Source organism: Schistocerca nitens, chromosome 4 (genome assembly GCF_023898315.1).
Source record: "Schistocerca nitens isolate TAMUIC-IGC-003100 chromosome 4, iqSchNite1.1, whole genome shotgun sequence".
NCBI lineage: Eukaryota > Metazoa > Arthropoda > Insecta > Orthoptera > Acrididae > Schistocerca > Schistocerca nitens.
In genome coordinates, this window is record NC_064617.1 from 755,052,139 (window position 1) to 755,072,849 (window position 20,711).

The 20,711-nt window shown below is 38.2% G+C and overlaps 1 protein-coding gene across 5 annotated transcripts in view; it reads left to right on the plus strand.

Annotated features, from left to right (window-relative positions):
• Positions 1 to 4,348: 4,348 nt before the first annotated feature.
• The window catches only part of LOC126253044 (uncharacterized protein C2orf42 homolog), a 258,388-nt gene continuing 242,025 nt past the window's right edge, over positions 4,349 to 20,711 (plus strand). For 3 of the 5 annotated variants that reach the window (XM_049954114.1, XM_049954120.1, XM_049954117.1), the window contains exon 1: positions 4,480 to 4,734. The gene's annotated coding sequence lies outside the window, so the exon portion shown is untranslated. The other 2 variants (XM_049954119.1, XM_049954115.1) reach the window with 2 other exon arrangements.

Here is a 20,711-nt window from a genome sequence, read left to right on the forward strand (position 1 = left end):
GTGGTGATTGTAAATAAGTGTGTGTGTGTATGTGTAAGGACAATCTAACTTCCGCACCATTTCAGTGCAGTAATGTGTTCATTGTAAATAATTATTATAGTATTTCTAGTACATGTTTATTACCTTATAAATAAATAAAATATTTTAAATTCAGTGCATTAGTGTTTGTAAAATGATTCTTTCATTAAGAAGATAATGATCATTCCTCTTGGGACCTGTGGAAGGTAAATTAGCTTATTTGTTTCAGTTGTAAATATTTGTCATGTATTATTGTTTTTCTGACATGTTCTACATCCTGGAGGACCTACTCACTACGGATCAACTGGAATGAAAGTAAATCTAATCTAATGTTATTTTGCACAGTTGCATCATGGTAAATGTCATTATCCAATGCACTTCATATGTTATTGCACTTCACATGCTCAGTTCCATCGCGCTCACAGTTCATCTGGCCACATAAAATGGCTCAAATGGCTCTGAGCACTATGGGACTTAACTTCTGAGGTCATCAGTCCCCTAGAACTTAGAACTACTTATACCTAACCAACCTAAGGACATCACACACACCCATGCCCGAGGGAGGATTCGAACCTGCGACCGTAGCGGTCGTGCGGTTCCACTGGCGACGTACAAAGAATGTTTGTTAAGAAGTTTTTACATAAATGTTTCATCGCAATCATTCTCATAGCGATATATGAGGAATAATTTTAACAATTGTGCACACATACATACTTCATCGCGGTTACAGGCATTTGCGATGTGTGTAGAATGTCTTTAAAGCAGTCTCTTTCACATAAATCTTGTGGTTTTACACATTGTGATACGTAGTACAAACTCTGATCACATTTACATACCAATGTATTAAATTTTGCTTTACATCAGTTTAGATAGTCACACATAATTACATTGCATTTTGCCTTTATATGGAATACAAGTATCTACATAATCTTACAGACATTACAGATTTTTGAACCAAATTTTGCATTCAGCAATGATGTCACCAGAAATTGGAAAGATTAGACACAACATCTGGGTACATCAGCAAACAAGACCAAACCCACATATACTAATGGACAAACATGTAAAGCAACACACTAAAATCAAACCTACCGAATTTTCGTGTTACGAGTGTGTGTGGAGTGTGTATTTGGCCTTTGTTTCACATAAACATATGTTATGCAGTATGAAGTGCATCTGATCCGTTCCTAGGTGACAGTGTTTTGTTGTCAAGTGGTTTTGTGTACACGTCAATCAGTCATGAATAGTCCTTGACCATCGCTACAGTTAGTCAATTATATTGTCTCGAAAATATTTTCATCACACTTGCTAAATGTCATCATAACATTTACATTAAAATTTAGGCTGATGTTGTTTACGTATGTTCAGCCTAAGTCGAAATTTCTTCTTTCTTCTCCTACTGCTGCCTGGATCAGCTGAAATGAAATTTCTGATGCTTCATAATTTCCTTGCAGTAGTACAGAGAGGTATATGTGTTTGATAAATGTACTGTTTTCTTACTCATTACTTATAGATATACGTTTAGTGCTTAGAATGAAATACTCTTGAGTCTCGATGAGCGTAAAGCCAAATGATTCTATTTGTTTTTGGGTTCTGCAATAGGCATGCACCAGGATGCAGTACCTGCGCAGCTTTAGAGCAGAAGATTCGTGGTATGTACGTAATAGCACTTGCTTGCCTACCTTGAATTCCTGCTTTCCCTTAATAGTACTGGTGTAGTATCTGTTTCTTGCATTAACATGCTGCGTCCGTGAGGTTAGTACTTCTCTTATCTTTTCATCGTGCGACAGCTGCTGAGGTGAAACCCACCATCAGATGTGTTACACCACTATGACGAACAGGTGTGTCATTAATAGCGTGTAGAATGGTTTTCTTTGAATTGCACTCCAAACGACCTTGCTCCCGTGGCACTGTGCTAACTGCTGAAGTGGAGTCAACCAGGAACCTAAAGCCTGATACTTCTTGATCCAACACGAAAATCGTGGGGTCCATAAGCTGATAGAGTGTAAGGTTTATTTAGTCATCCGCATCTTGTACAGTTCTGACATCATGCCTTAAGCTGCCCAGCACTCCTGTAGTGGATTGTTGTTGCTGGCATTTGGAATTACAAAGTGAAATATATTCGCACTGTTACACCAAACTTCTGAAGATACCAACATATTTGTCATGAAGGTAATTTTCATGGTGTGCATTGCTTTGTTGTGATCCCACTGCAAGGCCGACTCATATTTCATCGAGCCACAACCTCCTTTTTATACGAACATGGCTGACTGTGTAACATAGCGAAAATATTTGGTGCATAAAGCTGTCTCATAATGTAGCTGAGATACTGTGTGGATTCTGTAATCCAAGTTCAATTTCACTTCTGTGGGTTCCAGCTTCTTCGAAGTAAGTGTAGTGAAGGTGGAAGTTTCAGTAGCCACACTCTCCATGAAGTGTCATCAGAAAAAACTGTTGGATGGTATAGCTTTCTAAAAGTGCTGCCATAGCAGAGATGTCGTTCTGTCCCCAATTTTTTTTTTGTACAAGACCTTGGATTAGGCGTTCAGGGCCCTTTGACAAATGTAACAATAAAGCCTTTTTCATTATATCAAAATTGTTTGAAGTAGATGGGAATGGGGGAATGCTCTGCCAACTCGTTCAGCACTGCTACGAACTTTTCAGTACCACCTGTTATTCTGCAACTATGTAGAATTAATTCCACAATTTGTAATCAAGTCTGAGGTTGATTGGCTAGAACGCTGGTAATTTAGGAATGCTTCCTTATTTCAGTCGCTTGCCACTGTACACTTGTTGGAAGGTTATCATTTTGCCTGGTTTGGAGGATGAAAGTTTTTGTGATACTTGCAGATCAGTAGTAAACAGGTACACATCTCTCTCGTCTGTGTGGCTATAAACAGTGCGGCATTAAAGTTGGAGCATGGTTTGAACAATTGAGTGGTATGTTGCGATGCAAGCAGGTTATGTTCTGATGCAGTTAGGTCTTGTAATGAAACAGCCTGATGTTGACAGTGTTCCACATGCGACATCTTATAGAAGATTTGATTGTATGTGGCACAATGTGACATGTTTGCTCCCACACTGCACGAGAGTTGCCTATTACTTGGTCTGCTGAAACCTCCACAGTCTGTGTAGTTTGTTGGTCTCCTCCAGTTTTCTTCGTCCTGTAGTGATGGAATGAGAATGGTGTGCAATCCGCCATTTGAGTCTGCGTCCTGAGTGACAACTTCCATTATTTGCTGTTGTTGAAAGTCATACACTGAGGCCCAATATCGGCCTTTACAGCCGAGCGGCTCTAGGCGCTTCAGTCAAGAACCGCGCTGCTGCTACGGTCGCAGATTCGATTCCTGCCTGCATGGATGTGTGTGATGTCCTTAGGTTAGTTAGGTTTAAGTAGTTCTAAGTCTAGGGGACTGATGACCTCAGATGTTAAGTCCATTTGAACATTTTTAGGCCCAATGTTACGCATTCGTTGTTGTGAAGTATCTGCTGACTCGGGATCACCACCGTAATTACGGACGTCTTAGTGAATTGGGGAACAAATGACGAGCGAACAAACCGCATAGTGAACAATAACTACTTCACTGAATACTGCTTCACACAACATAAATACATACGAACAGTTTGCATTACCAGAGCCCAGTGACTCTCGTTTTTCCCAAGAGCCCTCACTTCGGGCAGATACAGAGTAGTTTCTATTACTGTGGAGAAGCTCGCTGAGAATCTCGAAGTGAAACAATGGTCCTGGGGAAAATTTGGGAGCCCGCGAAAGAAAATGAAATTTAAAACCAGGAAGTCATTGAAAGCTTATCTCTATGCAACTGTGAAAATATTATGGAAACCTTATAAAAGAACAAATGACATGGTTGCGCTCCTGGGGTTGATCTGAAAGATAGTCTGTTTTCTAAGTAAGAAAACAAGTAACTTTGTTCTCATTAGTAAAGAAGTGGGGCAAAAAGTTGCGGCCACATTTAAAGGCATCCAGATCGAGGGTGTGCAGTAAGACTAGCAGCAACGTTAAGCACACCGGGTTTTCAGTTGAAATAAAAAAAGAAATATAGGTTTATACGATACAGCAAAGAAATGTAAAAGAAACGAATGTAAGAAGATTAGGCAAAAATTAGAGGTAAACGAAGAAAGCAGTTGAAATGAAGAGAGCTCGTTACAGTCGAAATGATATTTAAAATTAATTACTTACTGTACCGTACTTAATTAAAATGACAAAACAGAACAATCTGGAACGAAAATTAGAACCTGTGAAGTGAAGTGGAAAAATCCTGAAATGATACCAAGCTTTAACATATGATCCCTTCAAAGTGAAGTACCTTACTGAAGTAGAAATTACAATCAATTATAACGATACTATATAACATTTTTCCGAACAACTATCGAACACAGAAGCTTGTGTCAAAACAAATGCCAGACGAATTTTGGATGATGGCGGATATTTCGTGGTATGTGAGAGAAGTGATAGTTTTGTGCAGTGCTTGTTTACTTTAACGTGTTTACACCTGTTATAGTTCTTGGTTGTTGTATGCATTGATTCACTGTGACAACGTATTGCTTCGGAATGCAAATAACAGTAGTCACCCTAATTATACGAATTTTGACAAAACACCGAAAAATTTAAATGTTATTCGTGTTTGAGATCAGGAACCTTGCATCTAAAATTACAGGCCCGAACGATAGATATTTCGTATCCGATTACACCTAATGGTAAGTACAGACAGATTAGACAGTAATTAATGGGCTTTCATTTCGTCCGTGCGGAATTTTACGCGTGCTCTCCCAGCATGTTGAATTCACTTATGAATGGCACCTGTTATTTGCGCATGATTCATAAATCGTTAGTCCTGCCCATATTGTATTAGTACTTCACGAATTTTAACTTTAAAAAATTCTTTTGGAATTAATTCACCTAAGTATTGCATAACTTGTTAGATCTTGGGTTGTTTTCACTCGAAAAGTTTTGGTTATTTTCAATCGGTACGCGTCTGACAGGTCGAAAGATTAGTCTGTTTTGTTGCAGTGCATCCCCTCCAGCAAGAGTGATTTGAATCTTGGCTAAACATAGCTATTTGTAATGGGTATGAAAGCAGTTGTCAGTAAGAGCTTCTCTCACTGTCTGTCTCTCTCGTCTCTTCAGTCTCTCTTTGCCCCATATGTTTTCCAACCAAAATATTTTTAATACTGATGTACTCAGGTATCGTGTGCATGTCTCATATCCCATTTGCCATCATTTGCTTCATTCAGAGTCTAGTTACTCCAACATATCACAGAGTTCTGAAATCATAGGATCAAAAGTAATTGTTCAGCACATGTTAATATTACATGTTTTATTTCAGATTCTGTGTTGCACAAATCCCAAATTGTGCTGTGGCTTGGCAAATTTATAAAATTTTGTTTCACTGGGGAACATCCATCAGTATGATAGTGGCAGTGATGTAAGTGGAGATAAAACATTGTACACTTAATCCACCATGTGGAATAATTCGCAACTGCAAGTAACAGTACTATGGGACTTAACTTCTGAGGTCATCAGTCACTTAGAACTACTAAAACCTAACTAATCTAAGGACATCGCACACATCCATGCCCGAGGCAGTATTCGAACCTGCGACCGTAGTGGTCTCGCGGTTCCAGACTGTAGCGCCTAGAACCGCTTGGCCACTCCGGCCGGCATTTAACCTCTAGATGACGTTGGGGTCATTAAAAACATTTCCGTAGTCAAGTTGAAATTGCACAAAGATTGCGGGTTGCAATGTGTTGTTATCACTGAACCTTCTTGTCTGTAGCTCTCTCTCAGATGCAGCAACTATATTAACTTATCTTTGAAGAGAGAGTCCAGAAACCTCACTAAAGGGTTGAAACTGAGAATGCTTTTATTGATTTACAGTTCACGCAGATTTCAATGTAATTAGAAGTGTTGAAATTATTACTTACCATCTTCTTTGGATAAGATCTTCAAACATTGACTTCTGTCCATCCTGTGAGCCTCCTAAATTGGCACTTGTGATGTAGACATTGTAAGACTGCAAGAGGAACATAGGCTAAACAGCATTGTACAGAGCGCTTTACTTTGGATGCTGTACCATACTATAATTTATTGTGAAGACAGTCTTGCCAAAAACAGAACCACAAGTAACATCATTCCTTTGCTTGGAAGAGTCCCACCCTCCCATGTCCCACCCCCCACCCCCACCCCACCCCCTATGTTCTGCAGAACTATGTGAATAAAGATCATATGTCCATCATAAAAAAAAAGTTAAAGAAATGATCAGTGTAAAGAGAGTGACGTCCTTGGGGATCTAAATTATGTTGTCACTTTAGAATATTATGTCAATCTCTCTTTTTTTTTACGTTATCTGTCACGTGTCTGCAGAGGAATGTGTACTGTGTATCACTTCCAAAATGATTTATCTGTCAAGGATGAAGTGCTGCACCACACCAAAAACAGATAACGAGCTGTATGGATGCTAAATTCTTCACAGTGTTCGGCAAAGCACTACAATGTTTTCAGGTTTACTGAACAAACAGTCTTTGCTCTGTTGTCAGTATCTAGTGCTCTTTCTGCTCATTCTTGGTTTTTGTCTCCTTACACTGATCTTCACATTTCTGTCGCTGGTGTTGTTCAGCCTTCCAGAGACACTAGTGGAATCCTGAAAAATATCCCCAAAGAAATTTGAAGCAAAAGCTGATATGGCCTAACGAGTCAGAGGATTTTACTATCAACTGCCATGAAACCTGCAGACTTACATGTTTTTTTTTTTTTTTTTCCTCTCTCCTCAGAAAGTTCCTGACCATACACAGGACACCAAAGATGACCCCTCAGTGACATTTATGACATGTGGTTTTTTGGCAAAATCTCAGTTCAAGAATTTTCTCATCGGTTATGGTCAGTCTAGAAATAGGGTCGAGGCCCCAGTTATGGCCACATTAAGGGCAATCACATTTTTAGTATAGGAAGAAAGTGTACGAATTACTTCATAAACGTATCTATTGCTTCAAAGTCTACACATTACAACCATGTAAAAACAAATATTCTAAGTTGTATAACAAAAGCAGAAAAAATATTAAAAAATAAATGGCACGTTTCCCAAGTTTTGGCCACGTTAACCCTACCTATGGCCAGTTGTTTCCCCACTTATGGCCACTTCATAATAAAACTATGGCTAAAATAATTGTCAATCCATGTGCCGGAAAGTAATTTGTGCTTTATACAAGTATATAAGACAACAGACAACAAACATACATCAAATAGGTAAAAGGTACAGAAACTGAATGAATAGAAAGAAAAAAAAGAAAGGAAAAAAAAAAAACATTAGGCAAAGTATTGTCCCAGTAATTACTTAAATCAACTTCCAGACAAGTTTATTTCTCACGAGTATCAATGGAACCAGGGAACTTTGTTTTTAATGAACATCCTTCTTGCATCAAGACTGGATCTGGCAGTTTCCCTATAATATCTTCACCCGTTATAGTCGAAACATCATTTTCAATGTATTCGAAACAAGTTTTCTGAACATTAGAACGTTTTAGGCACTGAATTTCATATTCAGAGTCAGAAAGCACTTTCAAAATCACAGATACATACTTAAAAATTGCAGGTCTTGTTCTTCTATTTCCTGTTAAACTAAATTTTACCAAAATAAAGTCCCCTACTTTCAAATTCTCACTCGAAGATAGTTTCACATTTTCTGGTGTTTCATCTCCTTCTACGTAGTCATCTAAACTGCTTTCACTGTCCGTCCATCCTTCTTCCTCTGAAGAACTTGTTGGCCTATCACTTAACTCTTGTCTGTTTCTTGTTTTCCCCTTTTTTACATGAGATAATGCCAAGTGCTGCTCTTTGGACTTTAACTCCTTCATAGCTTTTCTCTTCCTTTTTTCCTGCTCCTTCTCCTGCTTCTCTTTTTCCTTCAGTTCATGATATTCGACCCACTTGTCACTAGTCACAACAGTGGGTGTATGTTCTTTCTTTCTCTTTGTGCCTCGTTGTTTGGGTTCTGGCCAAGTGATGACACTTTCAAAAACTGTTGCTAATGATTTTGGTGGTGTCACTTGGATATGCACTGAAGATGGACTATGGTTGGATGTTGGAGTACCTGAATTATGTGAAATACTATTGGGGGTTGTTGATATATCTGCAGGAATAAGACTGTTGGTGGGTGTTGAAGGAATATCTGAATTCTGTAAAATGCTGCGTGTTGAAGATGTGTCAATATTATCAACATTTTGAATGGATGAAGGATTAAGTCTGTCTGTGTTTTGTGAAAGATTCTCTGTTTGATTACCTTCAGAGGGAGGCGCTATGCTATCTGTCAGAATGTCATCAGTATTACCACTAGCACCATGCATTTCAACCTCATCAGCTATTTTTCTCCAGAACTTGAAAAGTAATTTCCTTCCCACTCATGATTCCTTCTATTGGTTGCTCTGAACTCATCTAGACGGACAGGATCAATTTGCTTTTCTATATATGAGAAATGTCTCTGAAGTTCCTCATTTGACTGAACTGTAGTTGAGGCTGGTATACTACGAACAACTATCTTGCTGTAATCTACATTGTTCACACTAAATGGAAACAGACCAGTTGCCCTGAAACCAGCACGAATATTTGTCACCATTTTAGGTTCTGTAATAATTTGTGACAGAACAGAAGGTACATCAGATTTTGAAATTTCCGTGCCATTATTTTCAAAACGCCATTTCTGAACAATCTTCTTCCACATTTTTTTCATAGGTCCAAAGACAGCTACATCTAATGGTTGTAAGATGTGTGTAGAATTGGGATGGAGAGCAACTAGAATGATCTGATTTTCCCTACAATATCTGCTCAAATGAAGTGTCAAATGAGAGCAGTGCCCATCTAAAAATATTGCTACAGGCCGGGGAATGTCAGCTTCTTTCAAGAACGGATCAAATGCATTTGTTATATACTCAAAACAACTTTCACCTGTCACCCACCCATTTTCTGTTTTTCCAATGCCCCAGTTTGGAGGAGCTGCTTTCACCAATGATGCTGGAATCCTTGCATATTTGAACAGTGTTAAGGGAGTAGCAAATTTTCCAGCAGCATTCACTGCAAACAATGTAGTAATGTTATCTTTGTCAGAGTTACATGACTCATCATAAACATGATGACCACGAGGACCTATGATTAATTCCCCTTTAGGAGCCAGAAAAAAAAGAAGTTTCATCCATATTAAAAATTCTATTTGGATCATTTAACACATCCATATCATTTAAAGTGATGGATACTTCATGAAACCAGTTTCTTATTTTCTCTTCTGTAACAGAACCTCTAGCCCTATTGACATATTCTGCATGTTTTTGTGACAGAACCTTGTGTCTCTTAAGAAATCCGTAATACCACTTTTTTCCAGGTCGATTGTAAGTAAATGTAGCCTTACAACTTTCCATATCTGCACTCTCAGTAAGTTTTTGCACAGATGCACAGAGATTTTCTTTAGTAACTGGAAATCCCATGCTACACAAGTCCAAAACCCAGTCCACCAATTATTTTTCAATTTGTTCTCCTAAGACAGAATGTGGACCACAGTGCCCTGTAGATTCTTTTGGAGATACACCAGAAATTTTGTTTCTTAATGTTGTCCTTGGAACTTTATACAACTTGCTTGCAGTAGCAACCTTCATTCCCTCATCAATAGCCTTTAGAGCATCTTTAACTTTGCTGGGAGAATACTGAAACTTCTTATTCTATGGTTGACTCAATTTTCCTATAAATAATGCACAAAGATGGAGTTAAAGAATGTTGCATATTTGAATAGTGCCTATTGCATATTTTGTATCTTACAAGCATAGGTAAATTAGTATGATATGCCAAGACAATACTAACAATGAGGTATATATTGATATAAAAATACCAAAAATATATTAATAAGCCTATTTAAATAAAATTAGCCTAGTGTAATGTAGGACAGAACACTAATATTGATGTTTTTGTATCAGTTTTTAGAAGTGGCCAAAACAGGATACATATATGTCTCCACTTACGGCCACATGCATGGCCATAACACGGAACCAGGGCTAAATATGGATCTGTTAATGGCCACATACTTTTGATAACATGTTTTTATGCTGAGTGATACAAAACTTAAAAGAAATGAAAATATAATGTCTTATCTTACCTCTGAACAGGTTAAGTTTCTTCTGATGTTTTATTTAAACATGTAAAATACAAAAAAAAAAAAAACAAAAAAAAACAGATCATGTGTTGCTTAAAGAAAACTGCAAAATCCAACTTCTGCAACACTGACCATATCACAAATTGGTGCCTCCAAACAAAAACAGACAAAAGAATGATTATGCAGACAAATGAATAGAGCGTTTCACAAAGTTTATAATAATCTATAGTAGAACTGGCTGTTATTCCAGACAAGCTTAAAAATTAACCTTTGACATCAAGGTGGCCATAAGTGGGGTAGTGGCCAAAACTAGAGCCTTCACCCTACTTGCCAAAGTTCTTTTGTGGTGGTTATCCCACCTTTTTTATTACTAAAATTAAAAAATAATTGTCTCCAAAAGAAATGCCAACCTCATAAATTTTGATGTTTTTATTATTAATCAGTGCTTTAAAGTACCACATTCCTTCAAAAGGAGAAATCTCCATATTCATTTTAATCAGTTTTATAAACAGTGTTTGGGTTGAACTCTTATGTCTAAAACTGAGGGTTCAGTTGTAAATAGGCATGCAAAGATTCACCAAATTTGTCTCCTGTACCAATATGCAGTTGTGTGAATTCTGCTAACTGTGTTTTACGGTTATTCTGTGGGAAAGATTGTCTTTGAAATGTCTTCTGACTGGGTCACAGGAGAGAAAAGTGTGTTGACTATTTGTGTTTCCATTAAAGAGTGATTGTAAGACTAACAAAATGACAGACTTTCTTCAATTTTCACAAATTTGGTGATTTCCCGGGAAAGGACAGACTCACCTAACAGACAATTGGTATGGAAAATATAACAGATGACTCTTTGGAAGCTACATTTCTACAGCTACATGTGTACTCTGCAAACCACCCTGAGATGCATTTTGGCAGGGGGTACATCTGTTTTACTAGTTATTAGGGTTTCTTCCTGTTCCAGTTAAGTGTGGAGCACGGAAAGAATGATTTTTTTTTGATGCCTCTGTGCATGTAGTAATTGTGGCTTGTAAATAAATAATGGGCCAAGTGCCAAAAAATTGATTTAGAGATAAACAACAAAATGTGTATAGCACTGGAACAAAAGCAGTGGGCCTATAAAAGTTGGGGATCTTTACACAAACACTAAAACTATACAGATTTTTTGTCACATATGTGTTTTTATTCTATGTTAATGGATTTGAGAACAAAAGATACAAAATGTAAAGAAAATGAAACGTTCTGTTTGCAAAGGGTTTAACATAAATAACTATCCAGTGGTATCACTTTAATAGCTAAATCCCTTCTCTTTTCTTCAGACAGCCTTCATTCATGGTGTAGTGTTTCCAGGTGCACGTGTTGAAGATCAGAAGGCTTCACGTTTCTCTTCAAGATGTAATATTCCTTGAACTCTTCAATTTCACTGATAGTTGACTGAACTTGTAGTACCCCAGGCTGTTCAGCAGTCAGTCTGATCCAGTGTGCTTTTGAAATATGCACATTGGTGAGATTCATATATTTTTCAGCAGCTGACTTAAAGTCGTAAAAATCTGTTTCTTGCATAATAGTCACTATGAATGGTGTTGTGTGTGTAGCTTCAGTGATGAGGCGAACTAAATCTTTTGTACTTCACACACAGTTAGCCTCTTTTGTTTCTCAATGTGAGCAAAATCATGATCACAAGACATAAAAGTGTGTCTTTTAACCAAAAGCTTGTGTTCTATTTCTGTAAAGTAACCCTTTGCTGTAAGGTAAACCCACAGAAACATCATCTTCTTTTTGTTCTGCCCACAGCAGTTGTCACTCCACATTATTAGTTTATTTTTACAAGTAGGTGTCGAAGTAGAAGCTTTGTGCACACAGGAAGCAATTTCATTCCCACTCCTGCCACATATGGCCTCATGCCAAAGAAACATGTGACCAGTTTGATTATCACCAGCATTAATGCAAAAGTTGTAATTTGAGAACTGTTGCAAATAGTACGTTTCACTGTGCCTTAATGAAGGAAGAGAAATCACTTTTTGCAAATCCATTGTAGCTGTACATACTTCCGAGTTAAACCTTTGACTCTTGATTGTTTCAGCTTTCATGGAATCCATAGCTTTCTATGCTTTTCAGTGATGGCGTTCTAGCTGCAGTTTATTGTCTTTATTATTGTGATCACATCTCATTTTGGCTCTAAGGTCACATGTAGAACATGGGTTACTGGACAAATGATGAAATTTTAGCTTGAGGAATTTGTCTTTAAAAACTTTTGCATAGAAGCGGTATGTGATGTTGCCTTTGAAATTCCTTAAATAATTGATAAACAGTCAGGTCTTCACTTAAGTATTGTTTATCACCCGATTTTTCCCTTAAATAGTGGCTTTCTTGTCTTGGAATGGCGTTAATATGAGCAACAACCAGCTTTTCATCTTCTTCTGTATCTTTCCAGACTGTTTTGTCTTATTTCCTCACTTTTATTCATACACAATCTCACCACTCTGCTTCAACTGTGTTAATGTCTGAACTCTTCTTTTGGTCAAAGTGAGAACCTCAATAAATGTTCCTTTATATACTCTTATTACATCTCCCTCGCCATCAGGGAATGTGTAACACAGTTACGTTTTACTTCTTGGGTATGACCAGTTGTCCTGCACCTTCTTCAGTAGACAGCTGAGCAGTTTCGTTACTATCGTTATATACTTTTTGACTTTCGCTTCTTCCTTTGCCAACATGTATGTGAGACATTGCATAGTTATTTTGCTTTACTGTATCATTTAGTGAGCAGAATTCCTTAAACAATTTAAGTTTCTGGTCATATGAAAGGTGCCTGCATTTAAACTGACATTTACAGGAGACCTGAAAGAGTGAAGCAGTATATGTAATATGTTTAAATCAACATGCCTAAGTATTTGCTGATAAGTAAATGATTTCATTCGAGTAGTTAACTATAACCTCATAATCAGAATGATGATTTTTGTCCATACAAAATTTGAGGTCAAGAGAAATGTCTGATTCCAAGTTTCGTAGTTGTAGGTGGTGTTTTTGTGTCATCGACAGTTGCGGTTGAGCTATATAGGTCAATGGAAGTGTCCAATTCCTGTAGCTTTTGTTGGTGTAGCGGAGTGTTGTAATTTATCCCCCCCCCCTCCCCATCATTTTGTGTGATTTTGGATCAAGGCGTTTTTTACTGTTTTATTTAGCTTGTCCCCACACTAAAGCCCCCAATTCACCATGGTTGTCCCAGTAGTTTGACTGTATTTTTGGAGGGAGATGATAATGTCTTATTTATGTGTATTTCCATGTTTATTGTCTTGTGTTTGTAGTGATGTCATAGGCGCCATATTGGAGATGCTTAAAATGGCCATTTCTGCCATGTTGATGATGTGGGTCAAAGCAGATGGGTGGACTCAGACATTTCTGTAATCCCTGAAGTACCATCTGAAAGAAGCTGGATAAATATTCAGTCACATCTTGATAAGATTTCAAGATAGTGCAGAGATTGGCCACTTGCTCTAAATGTTCAAAAATGTAAAACTGTACACTTCACAGAATGAAAAAACTTAGTATCCTATAACTATAATTTGAATGAGTCACTGTTGGAATAGGCCAACTCATATAAATACTGGGCTATAACACTTTGAAGGGATATGAAATGGAATGATGACATAGGTTCAGTCGTGGGTAAAGCATATAGTAGTTTCGGTTTATTGGTAGAATACTGGAAAAGTCAACAAGTAGAATGCTTACAAATCACTCGTGCAACTCATTGTAGAATATTGCTCAAGAGTGTGGGACCCATACCAGATGGGACTAACTGGGGATATTAAACGTATACAGAGAAGGACAACATGACTAGTCACAGGTTTGTTTAATCCATGGGAGAGTGGCACAGAGATACTGAAAGAACTGAAATGACAGACTCTTGAAGACAGATGTAAACTATCCCGAGCAAGTCTATTAACAAAGTTTCAAGAATTAGCTTTAAATGATTGCTCTAGGGATATAATACAACATCCTACATATCGCTCATACAGAAATCGTGAGGATAAAATTAGAATAATTGTGGCATGTAAGTAAATAATGGGTCAATTGCCAAAAAATGAAAATTTGAGTTATAGGTGAAATTCCACTGTAACTGCCAACGGCAATAACATATATTCTGAAACAAACACCAGAACAGTGTGAAACAGTATTTACAGCTGTCACATGACGGCTCTTGTGCCTAACACCAACATCGATGTTCAGATAACGAGTCATGTGCCCTCAGTTCTCTGTTATTGCCTTGGAGCGAACCTGTGTGAATTGTTGACAACTGAAGTAGCTCTGTAGTTTGTTTGCAATAATAGGACACTGCCAAAGAAATTATTACAGAAACGTAATACACAATATTGAAAAATGTAAAGGAAAACTGCACCAAAACAGAGGAAGAGGGGTGAAGGTAGAGCTCAAAGTGAAAGGAAAAAATTAAGCAGCGAAGGAAAGGAATATACTCGAAAAGTCAGCACTATGGTTCCAGCTTAAGAGGCTCCCAAGCACCAAGTAGGCCTTGATTGCTGTTTTAATTTTTATTGCAAGGGATGGAATCTGCATAAGTTATATTCTAGTATTTTAACACATTTAATTTGTTATTGAAACAAAAGATACCAAAACACCAACGCCTACAACGAAAACTATGAAAATAGACTCTGACATTTCCCTTGACCTATATAGGTCAAGACCATACCTGACAATCCCAAAACACCAAAAAGGGAGCAATCCGTGAGACTTTGGCTTAGCCATTTCTCTGCAATATCTTTTCTTCCAGAAGTTCTAGTTCCACTAATGTGCAGGAGAATTTCTGTGGGGGTTGGAATTTGGGAGAATAGGTACTGGTGGAAGTGAAGTTGTGAGATTAGGTAGTGAGTCATGATGGGATAGCTTAGTTGTTACGGCACTTTTCCATGGAAGGCGAAGTCACAGGTTTGAATCTCGATCTGTTGCATAGTTTGTATCTGCCACAATGTTCATAGAGGTTGTTTTGGTCCCTTTTTGAGTCATGATTTTATGAGAAAAAAGAGCTATTGGTAGCAACAAAGGACTAACATTAAATACAATTCTTGTAATACACCTCTGTAATGTGATAATACTGTCCTTGTAAGAGGAGTTAAAAAAAAAGTGTGTCCATAACTCATTAGTGAAGGGAAATGAGCAGAATGAACTTAACTTATTAATTTTAAATCAGCTATAGTAGTGATTGCGCATACTGCCAATATTGATGAATATAGGTGCTTCATTAATTCTAGGCAGAGGTTTTTCCAATTAAGCTTGTAATCTATCTGTAATTCCAAGAACTTAAAACTTTCTACTACTTGGGTTTCATTGTTAGAGAAGACTATTTGATAATTTGTTTGCTTAAACTGCTCACATTAGCCCATCTGTGTGTTTATACTGACCTCCTTTATCACCAGTGTGCTCCAGGTTTAGGAAAGAGAGAAAGGTCCGGGAGTATAGAACGCTAGTCCACCTATCACAGCATGTACCAAGAAGTAGTATGGAAAACTTCATCCTATTGATCTGTCATTAATTATTTATGTAATTTACACTTGACATAACGCTGCTGAAGTTGCCAAAACTTTCATCCTTAGCCCGTAGACAGTGATTAAACAGAACAGTTTGTCAGTTGTGAATCTGGACTATGATACGTATATGAACACTTTGTTTTCATGTGTACTGGAGAATTACAGGTTGCTGTCTAGTTATTTGTCTGTACCATGGATCCTTGGACATCATTAATTCATTAGGGAGGAAATTGGATTTCTTCCATTTGCAACAATAATCTAAATCAATTCTTCACACATAAATAAATCCATTTGCCGCTTAGTATTTAACACAGATGACCTTCCAGAAAACAGTTAAGACATTTAGTTTGCTCTACTCAACTGGTACACATTGTTCATAAATCAAAGTACTTTACAACACAAAATGGAAATTAAACAATTGAAAATTCAGGATCGAGTAATGACAATATTATGAAAAAGATAAATTGTTACTCACCATCTAGCGAAGATGTTGAGTCGCAAACAGGCACAATAAAAAGACCACACACACACACACACACACACACACACACACACACACACAAAACGCAGCTCATACACACACAACCACTTTTTGTCTGCCAAGTCTTTAAGAGGGACAAACCAAGTGACTGGGAACGTAACAGTTTTTTCAGTACCTGGTGTGTACTGGACCAGATGGACAGACTTTTACAGTGATGAAGCCATTATTTTTCGTGGAGCAAATAAAGATAAATGTGGATAAGTAGATGCATTGGAAAAAGTGCAAAATGTGTTGCTTTTGATTAAAGCCCCCTTTGCTGCACAGTCTCGTGGACTTCAGGCATGTGAAAGACTGGATGATAGACCAGTGACTATTAGTCCACCCAAAACTTTGAATATGGTACAAGGAATTAACTTTCACAGAGACATTACACGCCATACAGACAAGGAGCTAGTCTAGCATGGTGAGGTGTACATTATGTCAGACTGGTCCGAAAAGATCCAAAAGATATGTCTCTCTCTCTCTCTCTCTCTCTCTCTCTCTCTCTCTCTCTCTCTCTATATATATATATATATATATATATATATATATATATATAATTGAATATAATAGAGGGAAACATTCCACGTGGGAAAAATATATCTAAAAGCACAGATGATGTGACTTACCGAACGAAATTGCTGACAGGTCGATAGACACACAAACATACACACAAAATTCAAGCTTTCGCAACAAACGGTTGCTTCATCAGGAAAGAGGGAAGGACGAAAGGATGTGGGTTTTAAGGGAGAGGGTAAGGAGTCATTCCAATCCCAGGAGCGGAAAGACTTACCTTAGGGGGAAAAAAGGAAGAAAGGACAGGTATACACTCGCGCGCACACACACACATATCCATCCGCACATACACAGACACAAGCAGACATTTGTAAAGGCAAAGAGTTTGGGCAGTGATGTCAGTCGGGCGGAAGTAAAGAGGCAAAGATGTTGTTGAAAGACAGGTGAGGTATGAGCGGCGGCAAATTGAAATTAGCGGAGATTGAGGCCTGGCGGATAACGAGAAGAGAGGATATACTGAAGGGCAAGTTCCCATCTCCGGAGTTCGGATAGGTTGGTGTTAGTGGGAAGTATCCAGATAACCCGGACGGTGTAACACTGTGCCAAGATGTGCTGGCCGTGCACCAAGGCATGTTTAGCCACAGGGTGATCCTCATTACCAAGAAACACTGTCTGCCTGTGTCCATTCATGCGAATGGACAGTTTGTTGCTGGTCATTCCCACATAGAAAGCTTCACAGTGTAGGCAGGTCAGTTGGTAAATCACGTGGGTGCTTTCACATGTGGCTCTGCCTTTGATCGTGTACACCTTCCAGGCTACAGGACTGGAGTAGGTGGTGGTGGGAGGGTGCATGGGACAGGTTTTACATCAGGGGCGGTTACAAGGGTAGGAGCCAGAGGGTAGGGAAGGTGGTTTGGGGATTTCATAGGGATGAACTAAGAGGTTACACAGGTTAGGTGGACGGCGGAAAGACACTCTTGGTGGAGTGGGGAGGATTTCATGAAGGATGGATCTCATTTCAGGGCAGGATTTGAGGAATTCGTATCCCTGCTGGAGAGCCACATTCAGAGTCTGATCCAGTCCCGGAAAGTATCCTGTCGCAAGTGGGGCACTTTTGGGGTTCTTCTGTGCGAGGTTCTGGGTTTGCGAGTGTATACCCGTCCTTTTTTTCCCCTAAGGTAAGTCTTTCCGCTCGCGGGATTGGAATGACTCCTTACCCTCTCCCTTAAAACCCACATCCTTTCGTCTTTCCCTCTCCTTCCCTCTTTCCTGATGAGGCAACAGTTTGTTGCGAAAGCTTGAATTTTGTCTGTATGTTTGTGTTTGTTTGTGTGTCTGTCGACCTGCCAGCACTTTCATTTGGTAAGTCACATCATCTTTGTTTTTGGATATATTTTTCCTACGTGGAACGTTTCCCTCTATATATATATGCACACTTTCATCTTAACTTTTGAAGGATATGTCCTCCCAGAGAAAGATAAGGTTATACTGTAGAGAGGTAATGTGAAACCTTATGTCCCACTGCCAACGAAATGTGTTTGTTGCTTATATTTTGAACACATGTCATCCTGCTGCACAGCAGACTTACAATGTGGAAGCTGTGGAAGATCACTTCATAAAGGTTGTTCTTATGCACAACCACCTTTTTAAGTAAGTTGTAAGTAACACCATGCCCCACATTCACCAGTTTGCCCAGTAATTAGTAAAGAAAATCCAAGAATATAACATGATGAAGTACCTGTCATATCCAGATATGATTATGCAAAAATCACGTCCATTACACCACCTCCCCTTCCCCCACCACCTCAAAAACATCTAATCTACTACGTATATAAACCAAGAACTTCCAAACAATACAAAAAAATATGTGCAATGGAGACTTTCACTACTTTTGACGTACAGTCTTACAGAGCCAGCAGAAGCCTCCCAGCAGATGCTGCAGAAGACATTTCATGTCCTTCCAACTGAACGAGAGAGGAAGACCCACTCCACAGCTTCTTCGTCCCAAAATATAACTGACATACAGTCAAATACTAGTCAGTAGTTCTTCTTACCCAGATAAAAGACAGAGAACTAATTCATGTGTTCTTTTTTTAACCCGAAAACTCCTTGACACCAAAAGAATCTATGGAAACTACGCCAACCCCACAGGTGCCATTGGAACATTGTGTAGGTCAAAGCATACCATCACTCTCATCGTTACTGATCACGCCATCTTTACTGATATTTTAACAATGGAATAGCAATGACTACTACAGTATCACCACTTTAAAGAAATTTGAAAATTAATCACAAACTATTGCATAATACATATTGCATTTCACAAGAATCAAGATGATTAGAAGACCATCTTTGGATTTCTGGAGGGTATAATGCATGTAGTGAAAATAGAATAAACATGGAACGAGCATCCACAGTTGTTTGTACAGTGGTCAATTCAAACACATCTAGTGAACAAGTACCTGTAAATACTACACTCGAATTAATAGCCATTAGAATACAATTGATCATAATTATGACAATCTGTAATATCTACATTTCCTTTGACCGAGAAATTTCCTACAGAGGCATGGAAGATGTAATTAAATGGTTACCCCCTCACCTTTCATTTTATTTGGAGATTTTAATGCCCATAATCACTTATGGGGCAGTGAGATAACAAATAGTAAAAGGCAACAACTAGAAAGACTATTCTCAGACCTTGATCTCTGCATGATAAATTCGGGAGCTCCCAACACATTTCAGCACTGCTTATGGCTCCTGTTCTGCAATAGAGTTGACAATATGCAGTCCTAACCTCGCACTTGTGATCCAGTGTAATGTTCATGACAATGTTTGCAAACATGACTATTACCCGATTATTGTATCGGTCCTAGATTTACACCACAACGAATGTTTACCATGTTCATCACTGCAAAGAGCCAATTGAAATTCTTTCACAGTTAAAGTGCAGAACAATTTATACGAAGAAGAGGATCAATGAAATAGAACATGATGCAACAGACCCAATCATCCAAGCTGAGAACAATAATACCATTTTCTTCAGATATTTCTAGATGGAAACTTTTCCATGGTAGTGCAAAGAGATCGCAGATTCCATTGAAGAACTTTACATAGGCGACATCCTTCTACTGAAAATGTAGTTTTATTCAAAACAGCAACGCCAAAAGCCTGTTGCTTAGTAAAACAAAAGTTGGGAGTGAAATGTTTTTTCCGTGACAGCAGGTACCCCAACATCACAGATGTGGTCCAAATTACTGTGGATTAATGGATTTCAGGACACTAATAGAATCCAGGGAATTGTTGATAAAGGGAAATTAACACCAATTTCTCTGACATTGCTGACCTTTTAGCTATACTGTATATTATGCAGAAATGTCAGCATCTAAGAATTACCATCCTAATTCCACTCAGTGTTGACTTTTAACAGAATGTAATACTTTAACTTTCTACCTCATTGGCAACCTACAATGCACCCTTTACGACCTGGGAATCCGTAACACTTTAAACAATGTAGAGATATGTCCGCAGGATGAGACAATATCCATAATCAAATACTTCAAAATAGTAAAAACTCTAGTCTAAAAGTTTCTGACAAATTATGGCAAGAGGGTGAATTTCCCGTGCAATGGAGAGAGAGGTATGACCACAATATCTGTGTCGAAACGAGGACATAGGAACAGGTTCAAATCAGTCAACCTAACAAGTAACTTGGGAAGATTATTAGAAGTGATGGTTAATGCATGTCCTTGTTGGTGTTTGGGATCTAGAAATCTTTTTTCCCAATTCTAATGCGGCTTTCGGAGATCTTGATCCACCACAGATCAACTCTTATGATTGGAGTTTGTGATTCGAGAGGCCTTTGTTAACCAACGACATATGGTCACGGTATTTATTGACTTACACAAGGCATATTATATAATGTGGGAACTCTGCATAAGTGGATTTTTTCAGCAAGTTTACTAGTCTTCA